General features: G+C 36.5%; 2 pseudogenes; one reads left to right on the plus strand and one right to left on the minus strand.

Annotated features, from left to right (window-relative positions):
- LOC109394159 (60S ribosomal protein L12-like) overlaps window positions 1–7,653 on the minus strand; it is a 105,910-nt pseudogene extending 98,257 nt beyond the window's left edge.
- A 1,378-nt stretch (window positions 7,654–9,031) lies between these two features.
- The window catches only part of LOC109394160 (coiled-coil domain-containing protein 112-like), a 4,143-nt pseudogene continuing 519 nt past the window's right edge, over window positions 9,032–12,655 (plus strand).

Genomic DNA, 12,655 nt, shown 5'->3' on the forward strand with positions numbered 1-12,655 from the left:
TTTATTTGCATTTCTCTAATGATTAGTGAGGTTGAACATTTTTTCATATGCCTGTTGGCCATCTGTATGTCCTCTTTAGAGAACTGTCTCTTCATTTCCTCTGCCCATTTTTTAATTGGGTTGTTTGGGTTTTTTTTGGTGTTGAGTTGAATGAGTGTTTTATAAATTTTGGATATTGACCCCTTATCAGATATGTCACTGACAAATATCTTCTCCCATTCAGTAGGCTTCCTTTTTATCTTATTGATAGTTTCCTTTGCTGTGAAAAAACTTTTAAGTTTGATGTAGTCCCATATGTTCATTTTTTTCTTTTACTTCCCTTGCCCGTGGGGATATATCAGTAAAAATATTGCTTAGAGTAATGTTTGCAAATTTACTCCCTATATTTTCTTCTAGGAGTTTTATGGTTTCAGGTCTTACATTTAAGCCTTTAATCCATTTTGAATTTGTTCTCGTATATGGTGTAAGTAGGTGTCCATTTTCATTTTTTTGCATGTGTCCAATTTTCCCAGCACCATTTATGGAATAGACTACCTTTACCCCAATGTAAATTCTTGCTTCTGTTGTCATAGATTAATTGATTGTATATGAATGGATTTAATTCTGGCCTCTCTATTCTGTTCCATTAATCTATATGCCTGTTTTTAGGGCAGTACCATACTGTTTTGATTACTATAGACTTGTAATATGATTTGATGTCAGGTAGTGTGATTCCCCTGTATTTATTCTTATTTCTCATGATTGCTATGGCTATTCAGGGTCTTTTTATGGTTCCATATAAATTTTAGGATTATATTTTCTATTTCTGTGAAAAATGCCCTTGGTAGTTTGATAGGAATTTCATTGAATCTGTATATTGCTTTAGGCAGTGTGGACATTTTAATATATTAATTCTTCCTATCCTTGAGCATGGTAGGTGTTTCCATTTATTTGTACCTTCTTTAATTTCTCTCTTCAGTGTCTTATAATTTTCTGAGTACAGGTCTTTTACTTCTTTGGTTAAATTTATTCCTAAGTATTTTATAGTTCTTGAAGCAACTGTAAATTGGACTGTTTTCTTAATTTCTCCTTCTGATAGTTTGTTATTGGTGTATACAAATGCAACTGATTTCTGAATATTGATTTGTATCCTGCTACCTTACTGAATTTATTTATCAGTTCCAATAGTTTTTTGATGGTGTCTTTGGGGTTCTCTGTGTATAGTATCATGTTATCTGCATATAATGACAATTTTACTTTCTCCTTACCAATTTGGATGCCTTTTATTTCTTTTACTTGTTGGATTGCTGTGGCTAAAACTTCCAGAACTATGTTGAATAAAAGTGGAGAAAGTGAACAGCCTTGTCTTGTTCCTGATCTTAAGGGGAATGGCTTTAGCTTTTCCCATTAAGTATGATGTTAGCTGTGTGTTTATCATACATGACCTTTATTATGTTGAGATATGATCCCTCTATTCCCACTTTGCTAAGAGTTTTTATCATAAATGGCTGCTGGATTTTGTCAAATGCTTTTTCTGCATCTATTGATATGACCATATGATTTTTATTTTTCATTTTGTTGATGTGGTGTATCATATTAATTGATTTTTGGATATTTGAACTAACCTTGCATACTGGGGATGAATCCCACTTGATCATGGTGTATAATCTTCTTAATATATTGCTGAATTCTGTTTGCTAATATTTTGTTGAGGATTTTTGCATCTATTTTCATCAGGGATATCAGCCTGTAGTTTTCCTTTTTTGTACTGTCTCTGTCTGGTTTCGGAATCAGGGTGATAGTGGCCTCATAGAAAGAGTTTGGGAGCCTTACCTCCTTCTGGATTTTTTGAAATAGTTTGAGAAGAATAGGTGATAATTCCTTTTTGAATGTTTGGTAAAATTCACTTGTGAAGCCATCTGGTCCAGGGCTTTTGTTTTTTGGGAGCTTGTTGATTACTGATTCAATTTCATTGGTAGTAATCAGTCTATTCAGATTTTCTGTTTCTTTATGCATTAGCTTTGGAAGGTTGTATGCTTCTAGAAAAATTATTTATTTCTTCCAGATTGTCAAATCTGTTGGCATATAGTTGCTCATAGTAATTTCTTAAATTTTTTTATATTTCTGTGGTGTCTGTTGTCACTTCACCTCTTTCATTCCTGATTTTACTCATTTGTGTCCTCCCTTTTTTTTTTATGAGTCTGGCTGGAGGTTTGTCAATTTTGTTTGTTTTCTCAAAAAACCAGCTCTTGGTTTCATTGATCTTTTGTATTGTGTTTTTGGTCTCTATTTCATTTATTTCTGCTCTGGTCTTTATTATCTCATTCCTTGTACTCCCTTTGGACTTATTTTGTTGTTCTTTTTCCAGTTCCCTGAGGTGTAAGGATAACCTGTTGATTTGAGATATTTCTTGCTTCTTTAGGTAGGCCTGCACTGCTATTAACTTCCCTCTTAGGACTGCTTTTGCTGCATCCCAAAGATTTTGTGTCATGCTGTTTTCATTTCCGTTTGTCTCATGGTATCTTTTGATTTTTTCCTTGATCTCATTTTTGACCCACTCACTATTTAGTAACATGTTATTCAGCCTCCATGTATTTCTGTGTTGTCCAGGTTTTTTTCTTGTAGTTGATTTCTAATTTCATAGCACTGTGGTCAGAGAAGATACTTATACGATTTTGATTCTCTTATATTTATTGAGACTTGTTTTGTGGCTTAATATGTGGTCTATCTTGAAAAATGTTCCATGTGCACTTGAGAAGAATGTATATTCTGTAGCTTTGGGGTGAAATGCTCTGAAAATATCAATTAAATCCAGCTGGTCTAATGTGTCATTTAAGGCTGCTGTTTCCACATTGATTTTCTGTCTGGAGGATCTGTCCATTGGTGACAGTAGGGTGTTGAAGTCCTCTACTATGATAGTGTTACTGTTGATCTCCGTCTTTATGTCTGTCAATATCTGTTTTATATATTTAGGGGCTTCTATGCATAGATGTTTAGATGTCCTTAGATGCATTACTAAGGTAATGTCCTCTTGTGGATCGATCCTTTCATTATTATTATGAAGTGCCCTTCTTTGTCCTATATTATATTCTTCAATTTAAAGTCTATTTTACCTGATATAAGTATTGCTACTCCAACTTTTTTCCGAGTTCCATTTACATGAAATATTTTACCCCATCCCTTTACTTTTAGCCTGTGTGTGTCTTTTGATTTGAGGTGAGTCTCTTGTATACAGCATATATACAAGGGTGTTGCTTTCTTATCCACTCAGCCACCCTATGTCTTTTGATTTGGAGCATTTAATCCATTTACATTTAACGTGATTATTGATAGGTGTGTAGTTATTGACATTTAGTTAGTTGTGTTTCTGGTCTTCATTAGTTAGGTTGTTTTTTCTTTCTTCTGCTTAAAGAAGCCCTTTTAACATTTCCTGCAATGCTGGCTTGGTGATAATGAATTCCTTTAGCTTATTCTTTTCGGGAAGCTCTTTATCTCTTCAATTTTAAATGATAGCCTTGCTGGGTAAAACAATCTAGGTTGTAGGTCCTTGTTTTTCATCACTTTGAAAACCTCCTGCCACTCCCTTCTGACCTGCAGAGTTTCTGTAGTAAAGTCAGCTGATATTCTTATGGGGGTGCCCTTGTAAGTAACTTGCTGCCTGTCCCTTGCTGCTTTTAGGATTCTGTCTTTGTCTTTAACCCTTGCCATTTTCATTATAATGTGTTTTGGTGTGGGCCTGTTTGGGATCATCTTGGTTGGAACTCTCTGCACTTCCTGGGCTTGTATGTCAATTTCCTTCACCAGGTTAGGGAAGTTTTCAGTCATTATTACTTCAATGGGGGATCGGGAGGTGCAGGGAGCAAGCCTTGGGAACACTCTTTGATCTGTCTCCTGGGGCCCCGCATCTCAGCGGGCTGCACCTCCACGCATCTAGCCTCCCTTTCCCCCCACTCGCACGGTCTGCCCACCTTCAAGCAATTATCGTATGAGTCTCTTAGCTGTTCTGTGTGATGAGTAGAGGTTCCTTTGATGAGTTATAGCTGTTCAAATTGTAGTGATTTCCAAGGGAAAACTCAGGGAGCCCTCCTCACAGCCGCCATTTTCCCTCTCTCCACTTAATTTTTATGCAAAAAATACTTTCAATAAAAAGGAGCTAATTAAAAATTACTACTCTATTGCATTATTGATCTAATGAGAATCACTAGCTACTGATATGCACATGGACTGAGATAATCCCTCAATACTGGTAGGTAGTACTTTTGTGCAGTCTGGGGGTTTGTGAGAATCAAGCTGCCCAGTGAAGGGCAGCTCATAGTCATTTCCAAGATCCAGTGGACCCCTTTGAATATGAAAGAAAACCTTGGACTCGCTACACTTTTGTCAGTAGAATTAGACCTCAGAAAAACATCTGGAACACCTTTTGGTATTTCTTTCATATCTATGACTCTCCTCTCTAAATCCTACTATTTCTTTAGCTCCATCTCTTTATTAGTAAGCTCAGGCTGACATTAACAAAATACTACAAACTGGATGTCTTAAAAAGCAGTTATTTATTTCTCACAGTTCTGGAGGCTGAGAAGCCCAAGATTAAGGTGCTGGTCTAGTCAACTCCCTGAATTCCCTGGTAAAGGTCCTTTTCCTGACTTGCAGATGGACTTCTCACTGTGTCCACATTTGGGAGTGCGGGGATAGACAGCAAGCTCTCTGGTGTTTCTTTTTTTCAGGACGCTAAATCCCATCAAGGGTCCTCACCCTCCTGACCTCATGTAAACCTAGTTACCTACTAAAAGCCACATCTTCAAATACCATCACATAGGGGCCAGCACGTGAAGATACAAATTATTGGGGGACACAATTCAGTCCATAGCACATCTCTAATTTTCATTTGAGCTAAAATATTGGTTAAACATATAAATTTTTATAATGATATTAACTATATCACTGGTTTGTTGGTTTCTAAAATTCATGAAATTTCCTGAATTACCATACAGAATTCCTCCACCCCAGGCCAACTGCCTAGAATTCATAGCCTTAACTACCCTGTTTAAATGGTACATATAGAAAGTCTGGCAGAGAGGTAGTTAACAAACATTATCTTGGGTTATGCATCTGTTCAAATTCTATATACTCCAAATTCTCCTCATAATGTAAAATTTTCTCAAAAAGGACTTCCCTGATACTACTGAAATAACAGGACACTTCTCTACCCTTTTAACTCTTGATAGCAGTGTTAATTTTTTCTTAGCATCTATCACAATTTGTAACTATTTTTATATCTTTTTTACTTTATTTTCTGATTCCTCTATCAATATACAAGCTCCATGAAAACAGGGAGTATTTGTTCAGAAACATGTCCCCATACCAAACATTAAAGATGAACCAATGTCCTTGGATCAAGTCAGATCAAAAGAAGGCTATATATTTGGACAGTCACCTATTTGTCATTTCTTCTGTACAGTAGAACTCTCTCTCAGTCATTGGCCATGGGTTTTTAGCTTAGGTTGCTCTCAAAACTTGTCATGAAAATTTAATTTATCTGCTTGGTGTGAAGCCAATATTGAAGTTATTACTGGTTATGTCTTATTCCCTCTATAATCACACAGGAGCTATGTCTCTAATCAGAAAACTTTTATCTCCCAATATTTGTAGGTAATTATTTCAGATAATATTTAATGATCTCTTTAAAATAATTTATGAAGTTTCCCTCTTCATCATGGCTAGGAGGAAGCTCTAGGTTTTATGCTCAAACCTAGCCACGCTATATTGACATGTATGATTGGCATATGCTTCCCCCTCCCTCTTTTGGCTCTATTTTATGATTCTTATTGTAAATATCTCCTTTTTCTCTTTTTGAATTATCCATCTCAAAGACTTTCTGGATGAACTAAAATGTAAGTACATTAAATCGATGACAATAAACTCTAATTTTTCTATTGTGATTATTTTTCCATTTACAGGTCTTTATTGCTAAGCTTTGAGTCTATGACATATTTGTTTTTGTTCAATACCATCACTGTCTAGTTTCTCTCTGTCCTTAATCTTTTCCCTATTTTCTCCTGCTTTTTCCCACCAAAATGCTGTCACCAAAGACATCTTTCTTTACCATTATACTATTGTTGCTGCCATCTCCTGTATCATGCACTGTCCCAGAAGATTTTGCTGTGTGCCATAAACAGTGGCTTCTTCAGCTTGTACCCTGCTTTGTTGTCGTTTCTTTGTCCTATTTATAGCATCTTCTTGGCTTCATTTTCTCGTCTTTATTTTACAACACCTCTAATGTTCCTGTCACATAAACCACTACCAATATAAAATCCCACATCATTTGTTTCCCCTTTAATTATTCTTAAATCCTTTAAGCCTCAGAAATAATACTATCTCTACCCAAATTTTCTGGATTTATAGATAGATTATAATTACAGTGTCTTATTTTATTAATTCTATTGGTGAGGTGTCCTGTGTAACTTAAATAAAGCATTAGAAATGCTTAAACCGCTCTCCCCTTACCAAAAATATGATTAAATAAGTGTGTGTGTTTTCCCCAAAGTCCTTTCAGGATGATGTAACATAATAAATTTAGCAGAAAAAGAATTATAATTGAGCACAGTGTTCCAAATTTATTACTTAGTACAGTACATAGCAGGTACTAAATTGAACTGAAGAATCAAACTAGAGGAGGTATCATAGGAAAATAAAGTGGAATCTTATAAAATTAAAGACTCTGCCTTTCATATAAATTGTTTAGTAGAAGTCATTTGACTAGGACTGTGGAAGAAAACTGCAAAGCCTTTTTACTTTAGACATGGTTGCATTCACTGACATGCTTCAACCTGGTAATAAATCAGTTTAGGAACCTTTTACATAAAGAGATGTCACTATAAATTAGCTTTTGCATTTTATCTTAAGTAGTATCATCATAAAATATTTAATCAAGGCACTAAAACTGTCAAAGTAGGTGGATAATTTGAGACCTAGTGTTTTAAACAATCCAATTCTTTCATGTTGGGATATTTCCTTGTATATAAATTTTGATTTGTGAATTTACCAGAACTTGTCACAATAGATAATTTGTTCAGAAATTATAACTATAACAAATGCTTGGCATTCACTGATGCTAATTAAATACCTCATTAAAAGCTAACAAGAGCAGACTACACTTAAAGAAAATAACACACCAAAATGCTGTGCCCTATTTTGTTCTGACACAGAAAGAAAATATCCTCACCATGCAGATGGGTTTTCCTGAGTTTCTTTTAGTTGTCTATCTTTCCATATATTTCTCAATTATATCACATATTTTAACAATAATAGACTTCCTATACAAAATTGAATTTGATCTTTGCCACACCCTTATTAGGCAGGGAGAGTAGGAAACAGATAAAGAAACTGAAGCCTTGATGGGTCACTGGGTGCCCCTTCTGTCCTGGGTTTATAAACTTCAGAAGGCTGCAAGAGTTCATCTTTTGGAGGCTTGCCAGGGTTACCATCTTGCTTGTTTCTTTGTAGTGGTGGATCCTTGTTTTCCTTTTCATGGGCTCTTTGACTCCCAGGCTGCACCAGTTACCTGTTGTCGGCCTCAGACTCTTCTTGCCTTGGTGACTTGTTTATCTGTGCCTTCTGACACTGACCGTTGACTTTACTGTTTGCTCTTTGCCTCCATGCAAGGGCAGAGGCCATGGCAGCCACTTCCTTCCATCACCCCCAGTCCCTTGAGCCTATCTGAGCAGGGCCAGCTCTGTCCAATCCCCTCCAACGCCCCTCACCCCCACCCCCTGACACACACACACACCACAAGAAGGAGGTCAGAGGGAGATCAGACACCCAGCCGGGGAGCAATGAAGTCCAGGTGATAAGTAAAAGCACTTTTTGAAAACGCCATTAAATTGTAGAAAATGACAACCGTCGCAGATTCTTGATGATTATCAGTCATTACCAGGCTGGCTATATTGATCAAGGAAACATTTACTATGAAGGCAGATTTTATTTTTTTAAACTGAAGTAATAAATTTTCCTGGTATAGACTTGAAACAACATCTGTTGACTTCATTAGCGAAGAACGACTTCAAGGATGAATTCTTTCCCTAAATTTGGATGTCTTTTCAACAGACGATGCATCTGAAACAATAGGTAGGGAGCAGGTGTGTGATGGTCTGAGTCTTAGCTTGCATTTGGCAAAACTCTGACTACAGAGTGAAGCCATTAGAGATGTTGTCAGTGAGATTGATGATGTTATGCATTTTGAAATTGTCCTTGACATATTACATAAAATGCACAATTTATAAAGATACATCATGAATTGTAGCAAAATGTAACACATAATACGAACTTTTTCAGGGGCAAAGATTATATTAGTTAAGGGAGGCACATTTCTGATTGAGTTAAGACAGGTTCTGAAATAATTCAACTAAAAAAGTCATTGTAAACAGTTCATAGAGTCAAGTGGAAAAAAAAAGCATGAATGAACTGAGAGGGGTTTATTTAAATAATGGATAATAAACCTGAATCCTGAGTGCCAGTCCAATGTGTTAGCCTGGGCTTCTTCAGCAGCAGGGCATTTGCCTCGTGTACAAGAAGAAGCCAGAGGCCTATCTTCCTAGGTAGATTGGGTCAAGCTCTTCATCTCCCCTGACCTCAATCACTGATAATTTAAAACACTATTTCATATTAAAACAGAAACACATATGTGATGAAGTATCATTTTAAATCCCCACAAATTTTTTTCAAAATAAAGAATAAGAATGCAAATAAATCTTGTGCTTGCATCGATTGGCCTTCCCTCCACCTAATGGTATGCCTCCATCTGCCTTTGGCTTAAGGATACTGACATGGATATGTTGGAAAAAATGGAAAGATACAGTAGTCTCTCCTTATCTGCAGAGGATATATTCCAAGACTCCCAGTGGGTGCCTGAAACCACAGATAATACCAAACCCTTTATATACAGACAATTTCTGACTTAACAATTTTTTGACTGTACAATGGTGCGAAAGCAATATGCATTCAGTAGAAACTGTACTTTGAATTATGAATTTTGATCTTTTCCTGGGCTAGCGATATGCGGCGCAATATTCTTGTGATGCTGGGCAGCCACAGTGGGGCTCAGCTCTGGGTCAACCACGTAATCACGAAGGTAAACAACCAATCCTCTATAGTGTATTCATTATGTAAGATGATTTGGCCCAACTCTAGGCTAATGTTAAGTGTTCTGAGCATATGTAAGGTGGGTTAGACTAAGCTATGATGTTTGGTAGGCTAGGTGCATTAAATGCATTTTCAACTTAAAAATATTTCAATTTACAATGGGTTTATCAGGCTGTAACCCCATTGTAAGTTAAGGAGCATTGGTACTATGTTTTTCCCTATACATACATACCTATGATAAAGTTTAACCTATAAATTAGGCACAGTAAGAGATTAACAACAATAACATAATAAAATAATTCTAACAAGTACTGCGATACCATGACAGGCAATTTAATAAGTGAGGGGACTACTGAGTGACTAAATGGCTGGGGAGGGTATACAACGCGGACACGCTAGACAAAGGAATGATTCGTGTCCTTAGTGGGATGGAGCAAGCAGTGCAAAATTTCGTCATGCTACTGAGAACGACACATGATTTATAACTTATAAATTGTTTATTTCTGGATTTTCCATTTAATATTTTCAGACCACAAGTGACTGTGGGTAACTGAAACTACAGAAAGCAAAACAAAAGATAAGAGGGGTACTGCTGAACCGAGAAAGTGTGTATCTAAGTATGGAGTCAGAGTCCATTGGCAGAGCACAACCTCAAGAAACCTGGAGTAACTCCAGAGACCAAGGCTGAAAGCCATGCAAGGCTGGATTTTCCTTCCTCATTTCCTCCCGTCCTTCTCTCTTTCCACAGAACTAAAGCAGAAAGTCGTTGAATTTCAGGGTTCAGAAAGATTTTTTAGGACCACTAAATCCAATCTTCTTATTACATAAAAGTTTAACTAGTGGTTTTCAAGAGTCTTCTGGAATACTTTCAATGACAGGAAACTCATTACTTTGTAAGGAAACTCTTTCTACCTTCCAAGAATGTGAATTGTTTAGAAAGTGCTGGTTTGGTATGAACATTGGTTTCTAAGGTCAAATATAAGAAGGAAAATTAGCTTTAGAAATCTATTTATCCTGGCTTCTCATTCAGGGCTATTTTTACAAAACTTTAGTGGAAATACTGTTACAAATTGGTCTAAAGAAAACTGTTATAGCTTGGCAGAACTCTGGAAGGGAAGTCCTAATTCAAGCTGGGGAGGGGGTGGGGAAAAGAACAAATGACATCACAGGAAGTTATAAAATCTAATTCAGCCGTGAAATATTAGAACCATTGACCACGTCTTAAGACTGGACAGGAAGTTCTTACTCCACTTTTGGGGCATAGAGCTTGTTTACTGAAGAATATTTCCTCCTTTGTTCCTCATGCTCCTCTCCTGGGTACCAGAGTTTGCAGGTGGCCCAGACAAACACCATTATCTCAAGGGAAAACGAAAAATTTTAAGCTATTGTTTTATTTTTGAATCAACAAAATTAAAGAATCTATAATAAATCACAGGTGATTCTAGAATTATACAAAAATATTTACAAAAAATTCTGCAAAGAATTATCATGATTCAATAATTACCCTCAATTGTAGAGCATCAACTGCATGCCACTTTCAAAAAAAAAATCTTAGAAAATTATTCTGAAGTGATAAAAACATTTTAGTTGTAATTAAGCAACTGATTGTCTCATATCAAGTGCAGAACCTCTCTAAAGATTTTACTTGTATTTTGTACATTTTTTCATAATATCCACCATGCTAGCACATCGTCACCACTCCTCTTTAATGCTGTATTAACTGAAAATCTACAAAAGGGATATGATATGTATGAAAACCAACCATATTTGGGGATCCACAGCCTGACATTCAGCTCCTGCTCACCTGCCCTGAAACGGAAAGCTTATAGTGGATGTGCCTGGGGTTCTCAGTCTAACTCTTCTCATTAGAGAGACCTATGAGGAAAATCATCCTATTCATACAGCAGCAGATGAAACTCTAGTGACCCAAACCATTTTTAAGCATGACTGGACATCCAAGGATAATGAGGCATGTGAAAAATACCAGTAGCATTAAAAAGAATAAGCAAACAGAAAAACATGAGCATACAAAAAAAAAAAAGAAAAGAAAAAGAAAACTGACTAGAGATAACAGTCTGAGCTTTAAATTATTCCAAGTTTAGATCTAAGTTCAATCATTATAACAACCATATGAGGTGTACTGTGTTACCCCATTTTAGAGATGAAGAAATTAAGGCATAGTTCACCCTGCCTCTCCCTCTGCTGTATTCACAGGCCTGACCACATATGCCCAGATCCATCTGCTGGTTCTTCAGTGCCCCCTGTACAAATGCTAGGCCTGCCTGCCAACAGTGGCCCCAGCAATTCTTCAGATGGAATTCCACCTTTTCAGCTTCAAAGCCAGAAGTAGAAATCTAGCTAATCAGACTAAGAAAGCAAAGATCTCACATACAGCAGACAAAATTTAAAATCAAGTTATAAACAGAAAAAAGAGAACAATAAACTCAAGTCATTTAAAAAAAAGAGTTTAAAGACTTCAGAATTGAACATATTATGGTGGAAGAATTAGAAATTAAATAATCAGCAGGAAAATAGAGCAAATATACAACAATAAGCCAAAATATATAATGATGTAAAAAGACTTCAACATCAGTTAAAAGAAGTGGCACACCTGATTTTGTTAAAAAGCTCAGAGAAATAATGGAAACAGCTGAAAGTACAGTGAACACTTTTAATTAATAAGCAGGAGAACTTATTAAAGAAGAGAAAACTGATAATGAGTTGAGAGCTGTATCCAGAAAAATTGACACATGGGCACTGGGTCACTCAGAGATGGACAGCTTGCAGAGCACTGTCAAGCAAAGTTCCTGGAGATAAAGTACCATCATATACTTTTTCAGGGGAAGTGGCAGACCCTGAAAATTTCCTTCAGTAAACAGGAGGGCGACAAGGACGCTATACAATTATGATCACCTGAACTTTGTAAAAGTGAGAAACAAAGAGAAGCCAACATACATGGGACAAGTTCTAGAACACTATTCTGGAAGAACACAGGATGAAGTGCAACAATGTGAGGAACTGTGTAAAAATTCCTGACTTCGGAAGAAAAAAAGTGTATTCAGAACTGGAAAATAATGTAACAGCTATATACAATGTCAGAGGGGTATCACTTTGTGAGGGGTGTAAATGTCTAGTCATTACACCCAAAGCTAATATAATAAAAGAAAGAAAGAAAAGGAATTGGAAAACTAAATGCAGCAAAAAAGGAGGAAATTTTCAATTTAAAGACAGAAGAAATACCTATGCTGCTTCATAATAAACAAGAAGATGACCAAAAGTAAAAAGAGGAACAAAGAAGAAACAGAAATTGCCAGTTGAAGTTTGCAAAACACCAAAAAAGTATATAAATGTCAATGAAATGTTTCTCATATTTAAAGAAGTTAAAAGAAGAGGAACAGAGGGCCGGCCGAGTGGCGCGATGGTTAAGAACTGGCTTGGAATGCCAGAGGGCCCCGGTTTGGATCCCACATATGAGGGCCAGTGACACTGCCCTCTACAGCTAAGATGCTGAACAACAGCTCAATCTGGAGCTGGGCTG

The sequence above is a fragment of the Hipposideros armiger genome, unplaced genomic scaffold (assembly GCF_001890085.2).
Source record: "Hipposideros armiger isolate ML-2016 unplaced genomic scaffold, ASM189008v1 scaffold_413, whole genome shotgun sequence".
Taxonomy (NCBI): domain Eukaryota; kingdom Metazoa; phylum Chordata; class Mammalia; order Chiroptera; family Hipposideridae; genus Hipposideros; species Hipposideros armiger.